At 40.4% G+C, this 17,984-nt stretch overlaps 1 protein-coding gene and 1 long non-coding RNA gene across 17 annotated transcripts in view; one reads left to right on the top strand and one right to left on the bottom strand.

Moving 5' to 3' along the window:
• LOC125960625 (uncharacterized) overlaps window positions 1-822 on the top strand; it is a 42,402-nt gene extending 41,580 nt beyond the window's left edge. Inside the window, exon 4 of the long non-coding RNA XR_007470480.1 lies at window positions 357-822. This is a non-coding gene — a long non-coding RNA (uncharacterized LOC125960625). The remainder of the gene's footprint in view (window positions 1-356) is intronic.
• Window positions 1-17,984, bottom strand: part of LOC101286051 (1-acyl-sn-glycerol-3-phosphate acyltransferase delta) — a 1,414,616-nt gene that overhangs the window by 637,866 nt on the left and 758,766 nt on the right. The gene's annotated exons all lie outside the window — the stretch shown is intronic.

Below are 17,984 nucleotides of genomic sequence, written 5' to 3'. Positions count from 1 at the left end.
CGAATAATGAATGAGCATGAACCCACAGTGCAAACTGGAAGGATGATCACAGATGTGGAACCCGAGTTATGACTAACAAACATATATAAAATTTATTTCTAACTGTATCAACCAGCAAAGAAAATAGCTATGCATTTACTGGGGGAAAAAAAAAAAAAAAAGCATTACTCCTATTTGGTTAGAAAGACAAAAAAAAAAAAAGGAAAAGAATAGATACACCCAGTTGGAACCATGAACAACCAAATGTCACAAAACGTGTTAAGAACACTAACATTCTTGTTATGTTTGAAGGCTGTATTATGTATGAATGTTTGGGAATTTTTCAATAAGAAAATTTGTCTATTTTGGTGTTTCAGGCTCCATAGAACCAAAGGGTACTCTGGAAGGCTTATAGAGAAATGAGAGATTGAGAGAAAACTCATGAGAGTATCAAGAAGATGGAACCATTTATGAAACAGCAAAGCTCATATATAATTGAGCAAGGACAATGGAAAGTAGTTTGAATTGCAATATAATTCTGTAAGAATACAATGTACATTGCCAGTAGCTGAGTGTTGCAAGCCAAATTCAAAGCAAACAAATAAAGAAGTAAATAAAAATTTAAAGCCATTAAGTGGAAAAATATTATCATGAATGACTGATATGATTACATTTGAATTTTTAAAATGATGTCATTAGAAGGATGCAGGATAAAGCCAAGAAGAAAGGAGTTACGAGTCTACTACAGTAGTTTGGGTTCTGTCGGTATTTGCTCTTTAGTCAAAACTGGTCCTTTATTTACTATACATTCCCTCTTCCCTGCTATCTTCTGTTCTCTTTTTTTTTTTTACTTCCTTTATTTAAATTTTAACTTTCTTTATCTTTCTTTTCTGAATTATACCGATCTTATAAAAATAAACCATTTAGTTCTTTATTTTTAATTGTTTCATTTCCACCTTAAATTTATGCTATGTGTTTTGGATTCCCCCTTTAAAAATTCCATAACATTTAAAAAACATTTTGGGATTAATATTTGTGGTAGTAATGAGATTTTTATTTGATGGTTTCTTGGCATTTTGATGTGTGAAAACAATAGGTTATGATGATGGAAGCATTCTTACTGTCAATAAGGCTAGGAAAATTATATGGTCAAGTGAATAGATTTTTAGGACTGCTAGCTTTGGGTTTTTATGAAAACCTAAGAGGTTCATAGCAACAGATTTTACAACGTTTAGATACACAATGGCGTAACACTACAGTAGCTACAAACACTAGCAATAGTCAGAGTCTAAATACAGTCAAACTCATTTTGATTGTAAAAATTTAGTTTTAAGTTTCTCCTGCTGCATAGAAGTAATATACCAGGTGATTCATTTCCACATTTGAACTGTTGTTAACCACAATGGGCGAAGGAGAGCTAGATGCAGGGTCTGGCTATTATGTCACACTCAGAAGAAAAGGGAATAATATTACAGCACAGAATGACCTATCAAATTTCCTTGGCAGGTGCTAATTCACTTTGATCTATCCTTCACCATAATTTCATGGGTGGGAAGGACATACATATTTATAAGAGTGGAAGCAGGCTGCTGTTGTTCTGTTTGTAATTTACGGTAACAAAGAATTCATTTAGATTTCCATATTAGAAGTTCCAAGGTGACCGTGTAGTAGATATCAGCCCCCTGCTGTTTAGGATGCCTAACATAATAAAGAATAAAACAAAACAACAGTACATCACGACCTGGGCTCATGGGTAATCGATTCACATATTTACCACTGAAACAAAAGCACCGCGCAAAGCAGCGTCATTACTACAATTTGCTGATAAAAACCCTAGGGATCGCAGGAAGTATCTGCCTGGAAAGCAGCTGATTAATCTAAGTTACTCATGCTTTGTTAAAGAGTTATTGTTTTAATCATAATTAATAATAAGTAGTTATCATGGAAAAGTTGCAGGGGAGATGCAGCTCAGCCCCTTGTGAGGTAGACAGCTTTTATGCTTTTTTAACCATGAATTATGAACAAATCTATAACAAAATGAAGAACCAAATGGGAGAACAATAATGATTTTGATGCCAACAGTTAGATTTAGAATCTCATTAGCTATGAAAAATATTGTTTTGTATACAAATATCTCTTAACTGACATGACCATGGTGCATCATTTTTGTATCACATAAAATGCTTTAAAAGCTCAGTGGGGCGAGTTCTTTTACTGTACACAGCAAACATTCCAGCATGTTGTATGATTTAAAAAATGCCATAATTAGGTAAAATATTTGAAAAGAGGTTTCACTAAACAACGTATATGACTGGTTAATAAGCACATGAAAAAGATGCTGAATAGCACTAGTAATTGGAGAGATGTAGCTTAAAACCACAGTAAAAGACCACTACATACCCACTAAAATGACTAGAATGAAAAAGACTGAAAATATCAAGTTGGTGAAGAGGTGGAGAAACTGGAACCCCTCTGCTCTGATGGGGCTGTAAAATGTTACAGCCACACTGAGAATATTTAAGTAATTCTTTTAAATGTTAAACACATATGACCATAGGACCCAGTGATTCCTCTCCGAGGTGTCCAACTGAGAGAAATGAAAGTATTTAACCACACAAAGACTTGTATACAAATGACCATAGCTCAAGTCATAATAATCTCAACTAGAAACAATACAAATGTCCATCAACTGGTGAGCAGATAAACCAAATGCTTCATATCCATTCAGTGGGATTTTGCTCATCAAGAAGACAGATACACACAACAACTCTGAAAAAAATCTCAAAATAATTATGCTGAGAGAAATCAGCCAGATGACAGATTGTATATTGTATGATTCCATTTATACGGAATTTCTAGAAAAGGCAAAACTCTATAAGCAGAGAACAGATCACTGATTGCCTGGGGATGAGGATGGGAGTGGGGATGTCTTAAATATGCAGGGGGAAACTTTTTAGGGTGACAGAAGCATTCTAAAACTGTGTGTGATGATGGTACATATTTACTTTCTAACTGTACACTTACACTGGGTGATCTGTATGATTTGTCAATTATACCCCAGTAAAGTAATAAAAATGCATCAAGGCATAAACAAGATTTGTGAAGCTTGTACACGTTCACAAATTGTAAAAAGTTTACTTTAAAAATAAATAAATTAGGGGTAAGACGGGAATAAAGACACAGAGCTACTAGAGAACGGACTTGAGGATACGGGGAGGGGGAAGGGTAAGCTGGGGCGAAGTGAGAGAGTGGCATGGACATATATACACTACCAAACGTAAAACAGATAGCTAGTGGGAAGCAGCCGCATAGCACAGGGAGATCAGCTTGGTGCTTTGTGACCACCTAGAGGGGTGGGATAGGGAGGGTGGGAGGGAGGGAGATGCAAGAGGGAAGAGATATGGGAACATACGTATATGTATAACTGATTCACTTTGTTATAAAGCAGAAACTAACACACCATTGTAAAGCAATTATACTCCAATAAAGGTGTTTTTAAAAATTAAATAAATAAATAACTCTGTCGTAATTACACGTTAATAATAGCATTATCTTTCTCCTAGAGAGGGTATCCTGAGACTTTCCTTCAGAAAACTAAGAATATAGCTTGCTCTGTATGGTCAAAGGTTTCAGGTACTCCTTTTTATGATCAGACCACTATGCATTTTCCTGTTCCCAAACCACTGAGAAGTCTTCAGAAATGCTCCAAGTACAGGGCCTGTAATATAAAGGGGCAGCCAGACCCTCAGTCGGCCAGTCAACAATCTGCACTAAGCTATTCCAGTGACCTCACAGAGCAAAACGCTCATACTGAGAAGTGCCGGGGAGATTTTCCAGGGAACTGGACAACTTGATTAAAGAACTGTGTCAGCATTTCAACAGCTTTGTAAGTAGTGATAGCAACACCGAGGCAAGAGTTGAGAGATCAGATTCTTCTCCTCCACAGCAAGGGTGGTAAGCACGGGTTTTTAATCATTAAAATGATCTTCTGCTTCACCCACTGAGGAAAATCATCAGGAATGTGTCCTACACCATAGGGTGGCATTTACTGATCTGTCAGAAAATCTCCTTGTTGAAGCTTTCTGAAACATCGTCCTCTGATCTGCTCCTAATTCTTAGTAAGAACACAAGTATAGCATATGATAAGCTGACAACTGAAATGAACATAGATATAAGGGCCTTTGCACCATTTCTTGTATAACACCAGTTCATTTACCAAGAGAAAGTGGATTCTCGAGGATGCTACAAGGCAGATGTCAGCCTCAATTGGTTAAACCTGAGAAATGTTGACTGAATTTCTCCTAAGCAATAAAAAATCCCACATCTAATTCTGATTCATGTTTAAAAAGCCCAGAAAATTAACAGTTGCCTAGAATAAGGCAGGTAATACATGATTAACATTTTGTTGCCACTCAGGATTCAAACAAGAGAGACTCTAGTAAACCCCTCTGTTGTCAAACGGAGGAGCATCTGGCAGAGCATCAGCCGCCTAGGAAGCTTCATTTCCCATCTTTTTCTCTAGCTATTCCCTGCTTGTGCCTTACCATTCTCATTAAGTGTATGGTTTTAATAAAAGATTTTCCTAATCCTCCAATGTGCCCTCATTTCCAGCGACCTTATTCAGAGTTCGTTTAGTTGCTGCCCCACATTTTTGCCATGGTGTGCAAGACCAATGTCTGTCACTACTCAGTAAAGTTGCCCGATACAAAAATCGTTACACAAAAATCTATCACGTTTCTATGCACTAATAACGAATTATCAGAAAAAGAAATTAACAAAACAATCTCATTTACGATTTCATTAAAAAGAATAAAATCCTAGGTATAAATTTAACCAAGGAGGTGAAAGACCTGTATATTGAAAACCTTAAGACATGTAACTGAGTGAATGGGAGAAGATATTTGCGAGTCATATCTCTGATAAGGGGTTAATATCCAAAATATCTAAAGTACTCATACAACTCAACAGCAAATAAACAATCTGATTTAAAAAATAGGTAGAAGATCTGAGTAAACATTTTCCCAAAGAGGACATGCAGATGCCTAACAGGTGCATGAGAAGATGCTCAGCATCACTAACCTCCAGGGAAATGCAAATCAACACCACAACGAGGTATCACCTCACACCTGCTAGAATGGCTATTATCAGAAGATAAATAACAAGTGTTGGTGAGGACGTGACGAAAAGGGAGCTCTCGTGCACTGTTCTAGGAATGTAAATCAGTGCAGCCAGAATGGAAAACAGTGTAGAAATTCCTCATAAAATTAAAAACAGAACTACCATATGATCCAGCAATTCCACTTCTGAATATTTATTTGAAGAAAATGAAAACACTAACTCAAAAAGATATCTGCACCCCCATGTTCACTGCAGTATTATCTACAATAGCCAAGACATGGAAACAATGGGTAAGTGTACATTGATTGCTGAATGAATAAAGAAAAGTTACACACATACACAATGAAATATTATTCAGCCATAAAGATAATGAAATCTTGCCATGCGTGACAACATGGATGGACCTTGAGGACATTATGCTAAATGAAATAAGTCAGACAGAGAAAGACAAATACCATATGATATCTCTCATATGTGGATTCTAACCCAAGCAAACCAAATAAAAAACCAAGCTCACAGATACAGAGAACAGACTAGTGGCTGTCAAAGTTGGGGGGTAGTGGGTGGGAGAAATGGGTGAAAGGGGTCAAGAAGAAGAACACGAACAAAAAGCAACTGATAAAAGGAATCTTATGCAGTCATTTAAATAATGTTTATGATGGGTGTTCAGCAATATGGGAAATGTTTCAGCTATAACTGAGATGAAAAGGGTAGGGTACAAAATTCTATGTAGAAATGACACCCAGTGTGTAGAAACTGTGCATGAAAAAAAGACTGGGTAGGTAGATTCTAAAACTTTGCTTTCTATCTGCCTATCTCTCTCTCTCTCTCATGATCATCATCATCTATTTAATATAGATAATATATATTTATTAGTATATATAAGTTATTATTGTTGTTGTTATATGTTTGCTGAGCTGTTTGAGAGCAAGCTGCAGACATCATGACCCTTTACCCCAAATAATTCAATGAGTATCTCCTAAGAAAAAGGAAGCTCTGTTATGTAACCACTGGGTAATCCTCAAATTCTGCTAATGCAAATTTTTGACGTAATTTACAAGGTCCTTCATGATCTGGCCCAGCTTGCCCATCCGGCTCCATCTTTCCCTGTCTGCCCCAGTGCCTTTGCACTTTGTGCTCTAGTGTACTCAACTGTCAATTCCTTGATGTTCCACACTCTCTTGCTCCCTTTCAGTCCTTCATAAGTGCAGTTCCCTTACTTTCAGATACTTTTGCCAGCTCTGTTCTCCCCTCAGCTGAACTTGCTAATGAATCTCTGTCTGGATTTGAGTCCGGGCTCTGCCATTTATTAGTTGTGGGAACATGGGGTGGTGACCTCTCTGTGGCTCAGATTTCTGATTTATAAAATGGGATTAGAAAAAGTAACTGTCTTGTGAGATTGTTGTGAGGCCAAAGTGAGATACTTTAGGTCAAGAGCTCAGAAGAGTGCCTGGAAAAGGCAAGCATTTAAAACACACTTACCCCTCCTTCTCTTCCTACTACTACTACTACCACTGCTACTACAATTAGTACTAGTACTATTGGTACTATTACTAGTTGTACTGCTGCTGCTGCTATTACTACCATTCATTTAAGACCTTAGCTTAAATTTCGCCCACTCTGGGAAGGCCTCACTGATCCCAAGTATGAATTTAGTAACCCTGCCTGTGCATTTAGCTATCTTGTATTTTCCCTCTAAACATACTACCATAATTTTTTTGAAGAATTTTTTATCACTGTTTCTTCTAGACTGTGTTTGAAGTCTTTGCAATAGTGACTAAATTTGACTTATTCAACTTCATAAGCCTAGTATTTAGCAAAGTGCCTGGCACATGAAAATGTTTTAATAAATACTTTTTGAATCAATGAATGAAGATCAGTAATTCAGAATTCAGAATGAATTTCAGGATCTAATGGACAAAATAATTTTCCCAAACTAGGTTGGCAATTGATTTTTCAGGGAAAGTCCAGATAGGTTAAGTGTAGACTACAGACTCATGCTTCAGGGAGCTCCAAAATACCCTAACACCCAGGGAAAGTTATTTGCATGTAGTGCGAAATTTTGTGTGCTGATTTTCAAGCTGTTAAAAACACGGGAGGAAATTAATTCTTCTGAGCAGTCAGTTTCTCACCATCTCCTCAGCATTAAATTCAATGTCAGATTTGTTTTTTAAACAAACTTAACAGGCAGGAAGTTGAGACAATCCACTTGGTACTCAAATAAAGCAGCAAGAAGTCAGTGAAAGTGTAAACTGTGGAAGTGCCACGTGAGTGAAAGGGGAAACATAACAGTCTTTCAAACACCGCCACGGGGCGCTCCTACAAACAGGACGCAAATGCAGCCTCCGGCAGTTCAAGAACATGCTTAGAATTTTCCAGACATCATTGTTGAGGTCAAAGGTCAAGACTCACTGGGAAAAATATTTGTTTTTTTCCCTAATAAATTCAGGGAAAAACTTACAGAGGAGGGTGTTTTTTCAGCTTTAACAGATGAGTAAACTGAGGCTCAGAATCCAGTTAAGGAATATGATAAGGGTCACATAGATCCCCAGAGGCAGGACTGGAATCTGCTTATTTTTCAAAGCATCTCACCACCCCTAAGCCTTTGGCATTGAGAAGGGGACTCTGGAGTTTCTTAAACTTGTCTTGGACCCATTGTGAGAAATGGGCTCAAGTTCCTTAAACAGTTAAACACAGAATTACCATGTGATCCGGCAATTACACTCCTATATACCCAGAAGAAGTAAAAACGAAGACTCAAACACACACCTTACACAAATATTCATAGCAGCACTACTCATAATAGCCATAAGGTGGAAATAACTCAAATGTCCATCACCAGATGGATAACTGAATTGTATACACACATACACACACACATATAATATATATGTACATATATACACACATATTTCAACATATATTTCAACCATAAAAGAAATAAAGTACTGGTACATGGGACGACATGTATAAAACTGGCAACCGTTATGCTAAGTGAAAGAAGCCAGACGCAAAAGGACAAATGCTGGGTGCCTCCACTGACATGAAATACTCGGAAAAGAAAAATCTAGAGAGGCAGAAAATCATTTAGTAGTTGCAGGGGGCTGCGAGGACTGGGAAGTGAGAGTAACTCCCTAATGGGGACGGGGTTGTATTTTGGGGTGATAAAAATGTTTTGAATAGATAGAGGTCATGGTTGCACAACACAGGAAATACACTAAACACCATTACATTGTTCATCCCGTAAAAAGGTTATTTAAAGTTGTTTTATGTTATGTGAATTTCACCTCAAAAAAAATAGGCTCAAAGCACTTCTGCAAATTATAAGAGATAACGAGGATTCCCTGTTTGCATAACTGAATAAACAAGGGAGGTGTTTCCTTTGCCTTTGCATACTGAATTTTCAGTAAGATGGAAAATCTTTAGCAACTGAGTTGGATCTACCTGAATCTTGCATTCTTCCTCGGGCAGAAAAGCATTGATGCGCCAGAATAGGGATCAGAAGACCAGTTCCAGGCTCTGTTCAAGGAAGTGTGTGAACTGGGTAGGTCACACCCTCTTGGTGTCACTTTATCTATCCATCCATACAAATGGATGAAATTAGGCCAGAGAAGTGATTGATACATTATCTTCTAACTCCCCGCAAATTATAAGTTAATATTTTATTAGTGAAATGAAATAAAGTATGATTTTATCTTGTATATAATCGGTATAAGATTAAATAGTGTCCAGAAAGTAGCTGATGCAAAGCAATACATTAGGAGTGATGTGCGGACAAATGAAAGTGGTAACAGAGTGTTCTGCAAATGTTGGCTGAGAAACGAGCTGGAGTCATACTGGATCAAAGGTTTATCACATTTAACAAAATCCACTTAAATCCAACAGTGTGTGATAGGATACGTTTTCTTCCCCTCTACCTACAGAGCTCAGCACTTCATGCTAACACTAGTGTTCCTGCACGTAGGAGAAATTCTGAAATGCTGAGTAATCATGACTGGTTGAATGACTGTGAACAATGAACCCCAATGACGTCTGTGACATAATCCTAGGAGCCTGGGAATATGTCCCCGTACATGGTAAGGGGAATTAAATTTGCACATGGAAGTAGTGTTGATAATCAGCTGACCTTAAATAGGGAGAGTAGCCTGAACTATCTAGGTGGTACCAACGTAATCACAAAGGTCCTTAAATGGTAGAAGAGAAAGGCAGAGTGGTCAGTGTTAAAATGATAACAGTGCGAAAAAGACACAGTTGGGCACTGCTGGCTTTGAAGATGGCAGGGGGCTAGCTCCAGGGAATGCTGGCAGCTGCTAGAAGCTGGAACAGGCAAGAAAACAAACTCTCCCTGTGCACCTCCAGAAAGGAACACATCTCTGTGACCCCTTGATTTTAGGACTTCTAACCTATAGAACAGTAAGATTGTTAGGGAACCACTGACCGAAACCACCTGTCTTGGGCAGGCATGATAACAACCGCTTCCCTGAGCTGTCTCACAACGGGAGGGCCCGATAAGGAACATGGTGCTGCTGAAAGCTAACCAGGAGAACTTGGTAGGGGCCCAAAGGAGGGAGGAGATGCCAGCCCATAATACGTCCTGCCAACCTCCCGGAAACCCTCACGCTGGAATCCACCTTGGCTGAGAGATGTGCACGCCGTGAGAAAGGACCTTGAGTCAGACCAAATATGGGCACAAGAAAGATGACCGGCCAGAGACAACCCAGAAACTAACCCCATTACCATAAAACCTGAGACTGAGGGCATGCGGCAGAGCAGTTCTCCTGGGTTCCCTGACCCTGCTGCTCTCCACCTGGGCGCCCTTTTCCCGCAAAGTCTTTTGCTTTGTCAGTATGTGTATCTCCTCGGACAATTCATTTCTGAGTGTTAGACAAGACCCCACTCTTCGGCCCTAAAAGGGGTCCCTCCTTCCAGTGACAAGATGATAAACTGTGTTGTTTTTAAGCCACTAGGTCTGTGGTCACTTGTTACAGCAGCTAAAGAAAACTAATAAAATGACTAACTGAATGAATGAACCCATGGATGTGTGTGGTCAGAGGAGACGTGGCACTGGTGCAGCCTGAGGCCCTGTGTGAAGTCCCACGAAGGTACTGGGAGGCGAGTCTGCACACACAGCCGTTCTCCCAGAGGCTCTGGTGCTGCCCTCTGTGCAGGTGGCTGCCAATAAGAGAGAAGCCAGATTTAGGAGTGAGAAAGGGGGCCAGATTTGGGAGTGAGAAAGGGGGCCAACAAGAGAGAAGCCAGATTTGGGAGTGAGAAAGGGGGACTGAGTGAGAAAGGGGTGCTGTCCAGGTAGCTCCCGATCAGGACCTCGCCACTCTTAAGTGCAGTGTTTTTTGTTTTTTGTTTTTTTTTAGTAAAAACATCATTACCACCCTTACATAACTCAGATTTTTTTTGGTGTGTGTGGCATTCACAACATTTTCACCTCATTTTCAGTCATTCGATTTCCTACTTTAGGAGCTGAAGTCAGCATTATTACACTAATCCGGTGAAGAAGCTGAGAGAGATGTCTGAGTGACTCCTTGCATAAAACTATGCAGGAACCAAAATAAGAAGTGAAACAAGACATTTAGCTGTGATGCTAAATACCACTGCTGTCCAGGCATTTGGACTCACAGTCAGAACCACTACCTACCTAGAGAGGGCCCTAGCACACCTTTGTTATCAGGAAGCTTCTGGAGTCCTTGGGGTTCCCTCACAGCGGTCTGGACCAAGTTATCCAAACTGCTACCACAAAGAGATCCTCTATAACCCCAGAAATTCTAAGTGAACTGGACTAGGGACACCCTCTGATTAATCTGCATCTGAGCCCACATTCAGCCATGCAGAGTCTGTCGACCCTGGTGTACGAGCATCACCGTTATACCTTGGGATACTGGGTGCTAACTGAGCTGCTCACAGATATGGACTTGAGTATTCCAACTGGAGAGTACACATTTTAAAGAAGATTATGACAGTGAAGAGAGGTATGTGGGTAAAAATAAATTACTGAAGAAATCAGAAATAGAACCTATAAGGAAAAGAGAAAAGATCAATCAGTATAACTGAAGACAAGACAGGTATGAGCAAACACCCCATCTTTATGGTGTATCCTTGGACAATAAGAATGGTCTATATACCATGGATCCAAATAAGGAGATTAAACATACATTTTTAAATAAAAAACTGAGTGTAATACAACAAGAAAAATATACATTGGTCTCTGTCCCTGGTTCCTAACACAGAGCTCCTAAGACCTTTGCAACTTCCTGAGTGACAGGAGCATCTGCCACTGAGCTCCTAAATCTCTTGGAACTTCCTGGGCGATAGTAATGTCTTTTGTTCCAGTGAAGTATCTCTTGGACTCCTGGATGGGGGCTGGTCACCAGAAAGACCAAGCCTTGATTAGAAGCTTGGAACTTTCAGCTCTACTTCTTCCCCCAGCCCCCATTCTTCAGGAAGTGGCTGGGGATGGAGTTAATAATATATCATGCCTCCCTGATGCAGCCTCCCAAAACATCCCAACAGTCTGGGTTTTGCAGAGCTTCTGGGTTGGTGAACGTATCTATTACATGCTGGAGGGTGGTACACTCCAGTTTCATGGGGACAAAAGTTCCTGCATTCAAGACCCTTCCAGACCTTGTCCTGTGTATCTTTTCATCTGGCTGTTCATCCATATCCTTTAGCATATCGTTTATTGTATAATAAACTAGTAAACGTAAGTGTTTCCCTGAATTGTGTGGGCTGTTCTAGCAAATGACCGAATCCAGGAGGCGGGGTCATGGGAACCTCTGATTTGTAGCTAAGGCAGACAAATACTGTGGGTAACCTGGGGACCTGCTACTTGCAATTGGCATCTGAAGTAGGGTGGTCTTGGGGGACGAGCCCTTAATGTGTGGGGTCTGCTTTAACTCTGGTTCATGTCAGAACGGAGTTGAACTGTAGGGTACCTAGCTGGTATCGGAAATTTGCTTGATGTGGGAAAACCCACACATCTGGTGTCACTCTTATGTGGTTAATATTAGTATTATGTGGTAATATTACACAGCATCACGTGGTAATATTATGAAGTATTATGTGGTAACAGGACAAAGTATTGCGTGGTAATAGGATGAAGTATTATGTGGTGACAGTGGGAGAGTAAAGGAGAGACGCACACAGGAGCGGCTTTCCTTTATACTGAAGAGCTATTAGATGCAGGCCTGTCAAAAGGCTAAGTCATTGTGTATTGTTCATCACATGGGTTTACAACCAGAAGGCATTTTAGCAGTGATTACTTTTCCTTTTTCTTTACTACCTCCATGGTTTCTGGGGGTGATTTTGGTTTTATTTTTGCTATACAAAGAGCTTTTCCTTAAAAAAAAAAAAAAAAAGCAGAAGGCTACATTATCATTAAGACTTGAGGATTGGGTCTGCTCTTCTTTTGTTTCTGCCTGACACACCATCAGTAGGGCCCCGGAGGAGCTCCCTGAGTGTAGCCACTTCTGCCCCATCTGCCGGCGGTGCCGACACCCACAGGCTCCTAGAGCATCACATGTTCCTGCTCTGTGCGACCAACAACAAACCTGAGAAAGATGTATTCTCCATTTTAACAACGCCATTAGAAGAGATACTATTCTGAAAGAAACCACAAGTGGATACTTCCTCTAAACTTAAAAAGAAATCAAAACGTTTAATAATAGTTTATAAGTATGAAAGTACTGATGATGGCGACTGCTGTGGGTCACTCAGACTGTCCCCTTTGGAAGGCAGAGAGATTTCAACAGCCATGATTATCAAAGTGCATACGGACGTGATGTTAAAGACAAAGCTGTGATTTCAAGGGAATTAAACATTTGCATTTCTTACCAATTAGGAGATTGCAGAGCATGAAAAGGAAAGGAAAGTAATTCATCCACTGAAATCAAGGTTATCCAGGAGTTTAGCGGGACAGTGGAAAGCCTTCAGCAGTTTCCCCATGTCAAACTATTCCTTTAAGAAGTTTACAGATGCTTCAACGTTGTCAGTCAAGAGCTTGGCTAAAGAGGGGGTGCGCAGCAGCGCTCTACTCTGGCCAAGAGAGAAGTACCAGGGATCTGGAGTCTAGCGGGAGAGCATTCATAACAGAAAGAAGTGAAGAGGCGCCAGAGCCACAGAGGTGGATGCAACGATGTCACACAAAGTGTGAGAGATGCAAAATGACGTCACTTAGCTTAAGGAAGCATCGTCACATAATCCAAAGGATTTCCCACAGTTTAAAGGCTGGTAGAAACTGAGATAATAGCACAAGAAATTCTTCTCAACTCTGTATGGAAATGCCTTCGTTTTCTTTTTCTTGGTTGGGGAGCAACCAGACCCTATACAACTGCAGAATACAGGAAATGAGTATATCAAAAAAGAACAAAAAGAAAATAACAGAAATGACATTATAACAACAGTAAGGAGAATAAAACATACAAAAGAAAGTGCAGCATGAGGATAAGGCTTGTGAAAATTTAAAGCTATTTTAGAGTGTAGGGCTAGAAAAATCGGACCCACCTATAGAATACCAATTTTACCCTTATTAATTTCTACTTCTCTTTTCTGAATTGTTAAAAAAAACCTATATTCATAATAACTAGGACGATCAGGTGTGCAAAAGGTGAAACTGTCTGTCTCAGTTCTCACTCCCTTCATTTACTACTGGTAATAGCAGCAACACCCTGCCACGGGCTTCTAGTCTTCTTGGTGGGTGAACTGGTGACTTCCCCAGGATGCGCCCGGGCCGACGGGACTTGACATGAGCAGGGGTGAGATGCCGGGCTGCCCTCTTGCACTTCTGCCCTCAACTTGGGAAAGACAGCTCCTGCCGGCTGCTGCTCCCAGAACACGGAGCGGACCTGAGCCCAGCACTGTGGAGCCCAATGAAACAAGCCCCAGCTGACCTGCAGACACGGGAGCGAGAAACATGTCTTCTCCTTCTGTGCCACTGAGAATTTCAGGTGCTTACAGAGCCAAACTGAATGATGTCTCATCTGTCTGGTCTGCCCAGAAAGCCCCAGTTTCCTCCTGTTGCCCAGAAAATTATTCATAATGCCTCCTTTCACCCACAAACTATATGGTCGCCATAATAATAACAGATGTTTAGCTTCATAAAATAATTGTTTTCAAGTTTTCACTTGGGAGCTCTCTTTGAATATTGCTTCTCTTCTGTCCACTTCCTGCTACCTCTGAGGGAAGGTCTGTTACTCACTGTCATCTGTCTGCACCCTGCCTGGCGCCTTCCACCCACGGAGGGCTGCAAGGCTCTCCCCCAAATCAGTCAACACCACAGCCCTAGCTCCTCCTCAAGCGCTGCCCTCCTGGCTCTACCTTCCCCTCTTTCTCCTCTTATGTCTCTGGACCTATTTGGTTTTTGGTCTAAACATTCAACTGACACTTCTCCCATTTCTTACTACCTACAGTTCCAGGTAGAGCTGTTAGTAAAAGCTCTTGGAAAAAAAAATAGTTTATTGAAGTCTAGCTGATTTACAATGTTGTGTTAGTTTCTGCTGTATGGCAACAAAGTGACTCAGTTATACACACACATACATTCTTTTTCATATTCTTTTCCACTATGTTTGATCCCAGGATACTGCGTATAGCTCCCTGTACTCTAGAGTAGGACCTTGTTGCTGACCATTCTATACATACTAGTCTGCATAGTAAGAGCACTTTATCGTCTGGCCTCTGTACCCGCCACCACCAGGCAGACACCTTGCCCTTCTTTCAGCTCCTCTACAATACCAAGCGGGAGGCGCCCAGGGTGCAAATTTAAAGAGACAAAGGTAAGGGGCCACACGTCTCCTCACGGTGACACATTTACACAGCTCCTTCCCTGGGCTGGACTGTTCTTCAGCTGGCTAAATCCTGTACATTCTTCAGAACTCAGCTAAAACTGACTTCTGCACAGAGCTCTTCAATGACACAGCCAGGCACTCAGCTTTATTTGCAGCAAAGCACAGAAACACAAGTGAGACGGGAACGGGAACTGAGTGTCAGTTCTAACTCCTCCACCCACTGAGTGCCCAGCACTCTCCAGTGCCTTGCTATTATCTCACGCATGAGATGAGAGGGGTGGGCAGCAAGAGCTCCTAGGGCTCTTTCCGTGGGAGGTGACGCTGTTCTACGATAATCTCTGGTGTGTGATGACAGGACATTTTGGTGGAGAAGGAAGGGGTGGATGAGAGAAAGTGGGAGCCATCCAGGAACCGTAAATCAGCTAGGATTAGTCAGAGCCATGGGCTTTACTTGCCATATAATCTGAGGTAAACGAGACAATGTAGCTTTGGAGGATTTCCCCAATAGATGCTTTTCCCCCTCATGTCTACGCCAAAGCCCTAGTCTAAGCCATGGTTTCCTCTCCGCTGGACAGTCCAGGAGCCCCTAAATTGGTGTTCTCCTCCCACTCTTGCTCCACTCCAGTCCTATGTCTCGTGATGTTGGAGTGACAGTCGAACATCCACGAACAGAATCAGGTGATCCGCAGCCTAGATGCTTCAGTGGCTTCCCACTGCTCTTAGCCTAGGAGTTGAAATTCTTAATGGGCTTACACGTTATCTGACTTCTCAACAATCACCTGATGTCTCGCTACTTGTTCTGGGTTTTTTTCAAACTGCGATCCGCAGGCTCCATCCCTGGGGCTTTCCCAGGTCCCTCCTTCCTCTCCCTTCCTTTCTATCCCACCCCCGTATGCCCTTCCCAATACCAAAGTTAACTCGAGTAAAATGTTAGTTGCTACAGTTCTCTTCTCTGATCCTTGAGCTCTCAGGTATGGTGTGTCAGAAAACTTCATCATACTTTGTAGCACTTAAGTGCAGTTATAATTGTCCCGTATCTGGATCCCCAACTACAAAGTGTGCCCTAAGACGGCAGAGACTCAGCACTGTATCCCTGGGACCGTGATCACGACAATATCAGAAGCTCATCACCTATGAAGTGGCCTTGCCAAAAATGCTTAACCTGAACCTACCCATGAAGAATTAATCAGACAAATGCAGAAGGTGGCGCATTTTAAAAGAAAACCAGCCAGGGTGCCCTTTAGAATTCTGGGCTGTGTCTAAAGCTCTAAGTTACCTGATCCTATAGTGTGGTCTGTGCATTTCATTAACTTTGAGCTATTTTACTACTCTGGAGGGTGTAGAAGACTGGCCTGAATACAAATGTGAATTTTGTCTGGTGCAGGTGGAATTGTTTTCCCTCCTCAGCCCAAAGAAGCCAGTTCTGCATCCGTTAAATTCATGTCAGCACTCATAATTGCTTGTGTATGTTTCTGCTGTTTGGATTCTCCTTTGAATGGGTTTTTAATAGTTTACTGGTTCTCTCGTAATTAATGAGTTAACAAGATACTTGATATTGTCCATTTTATATTTGTATGGGACTCATAATTTTACTGACCTTTAAAATTATCTTAACACTCTGGGATATCATCCACCAAGATGTCCAACGAATTCACCTGACAGGGCAGGTAAGCTACGTGGTTGAGAAGGACACTTCACAGGAAGTGGGAGCCCAGGTATGCCTCTATTGGCTTTCAGAGTGAATTCCAAGTGGCAACAGAATTTTAACTTTGTTGACTCTGTTTCTCTACACAGTCTTTGTTTTCTTTTTCTTTCTAGTTATTCTCCTGGGGTGGCATCAGTGATTGGGAACTTGGTCTTGTAAGTTGTCCACTTGGTGACTTCTGTGGATGGTTGACAGAGATGTATTCTCTTTTGGGAGACAGACAAATCACTTTTGTTTTTATTTGTTTGTCTGTTTGTCAAGTTTGATCCTAAATTAATGAAGAATTTTGTGCCCATTGGAAAGAAGAGCTCTTTGATAACTGGACCAGTAAGTTTTGGTGTTTCTCTGTTTACTCCTGACACACAGCTGAAGTTGTAAGAAACTGAAGTCTAAGTTCTCTATGTGTCTGTGAGTGTGTGTGTGTCCATAATGCAGAAAGGCCTTCACTTCTTACTGTAAGGGTGTGAAATGTTTGCCTAATTCCAGACAGCATTAATGAGTTAGATGATAAAATCTCTTAATTAAAGGAGCTCTGTTCTTATTACCTTTATAATAATAAATAAGTGCTTATAAAAATGGAAATTACTACTACAATTTTCAGAAAATGAAGATATTAATCTTCTGACATTTTAAGTGTGCTAGAGAAATTTTATTCTTACAAAAAATAACTCAGGAATATTTTAAAAATCCAAGTCCATAAAATTAAGATAACTCTTTGGCACATGAAACTAGTTTAATAGTTTTGGTGTAAAAATTCACAGAGGATTTTTAGGTCAGTGAAAATACTCTGTAATGATGGATACATGTCATTATACACTTGTCTAAAACCACAAAATGTACAATACCAAGAGTAAACCCTAACATAAACCACAGACTTTGGGTGACAATGACATGTCAACGTAGGCCCAGAGTAGCAAACATGCCACTGAGGTGAGGGACGCTCATAGTAGGGGAGGCTTTGGGCTGGAGGAGTGTATGGGAAGTACCTCCCTTTCAATTTTGCTGTGAATCTTAAGCTGCTCTAAAACAATAAAGTCTTTAAAAAATTCAGATATGTCTTTCCTCTAATTTATCACCATTAATTATAAAGCAATCATGCATTTTATTTTATGTGGGTTTGTGTTTCCCGAACTTATACAGTATATTGTTCAAATACCATAACATTACTCCTATATAACGTTTAAGATTATAAAAAAAGAAAAAATATAAATTTGTGTTCATTGAATCATTACTCTGACATGCTTTTTTATGTCAATTGTAATTGTGTTTTGTAGAATATCAGCTTAAAGATAATTTCCAAGATCTTTAGGTAACTTACAACCTTGGGCTAATATTAAATTATTTAATGGAAAATCATTGGATACTTAGACAATTTCAAAGTAAGATGG

The sequence above is a fragment of the Orcinus orca genome, chromosome 12 (assembly GCF_937001465.1).
Source record: "Orcinus orca chromosome 12, mOrcOrc1.1, whole genome shotgun sequence".
Taxonomy (NCBI): domain Eukaryota; kingdom Metazoa; phylum Chordata; class Mammalia; order Artiodactyla; family Delphinidae; genus Orcinus; species Orcinus orca.
Note: the sequence above shows the minus strand (reverse complement) of the source record. Positions and strands in the feature narration are given on the sequence as shown.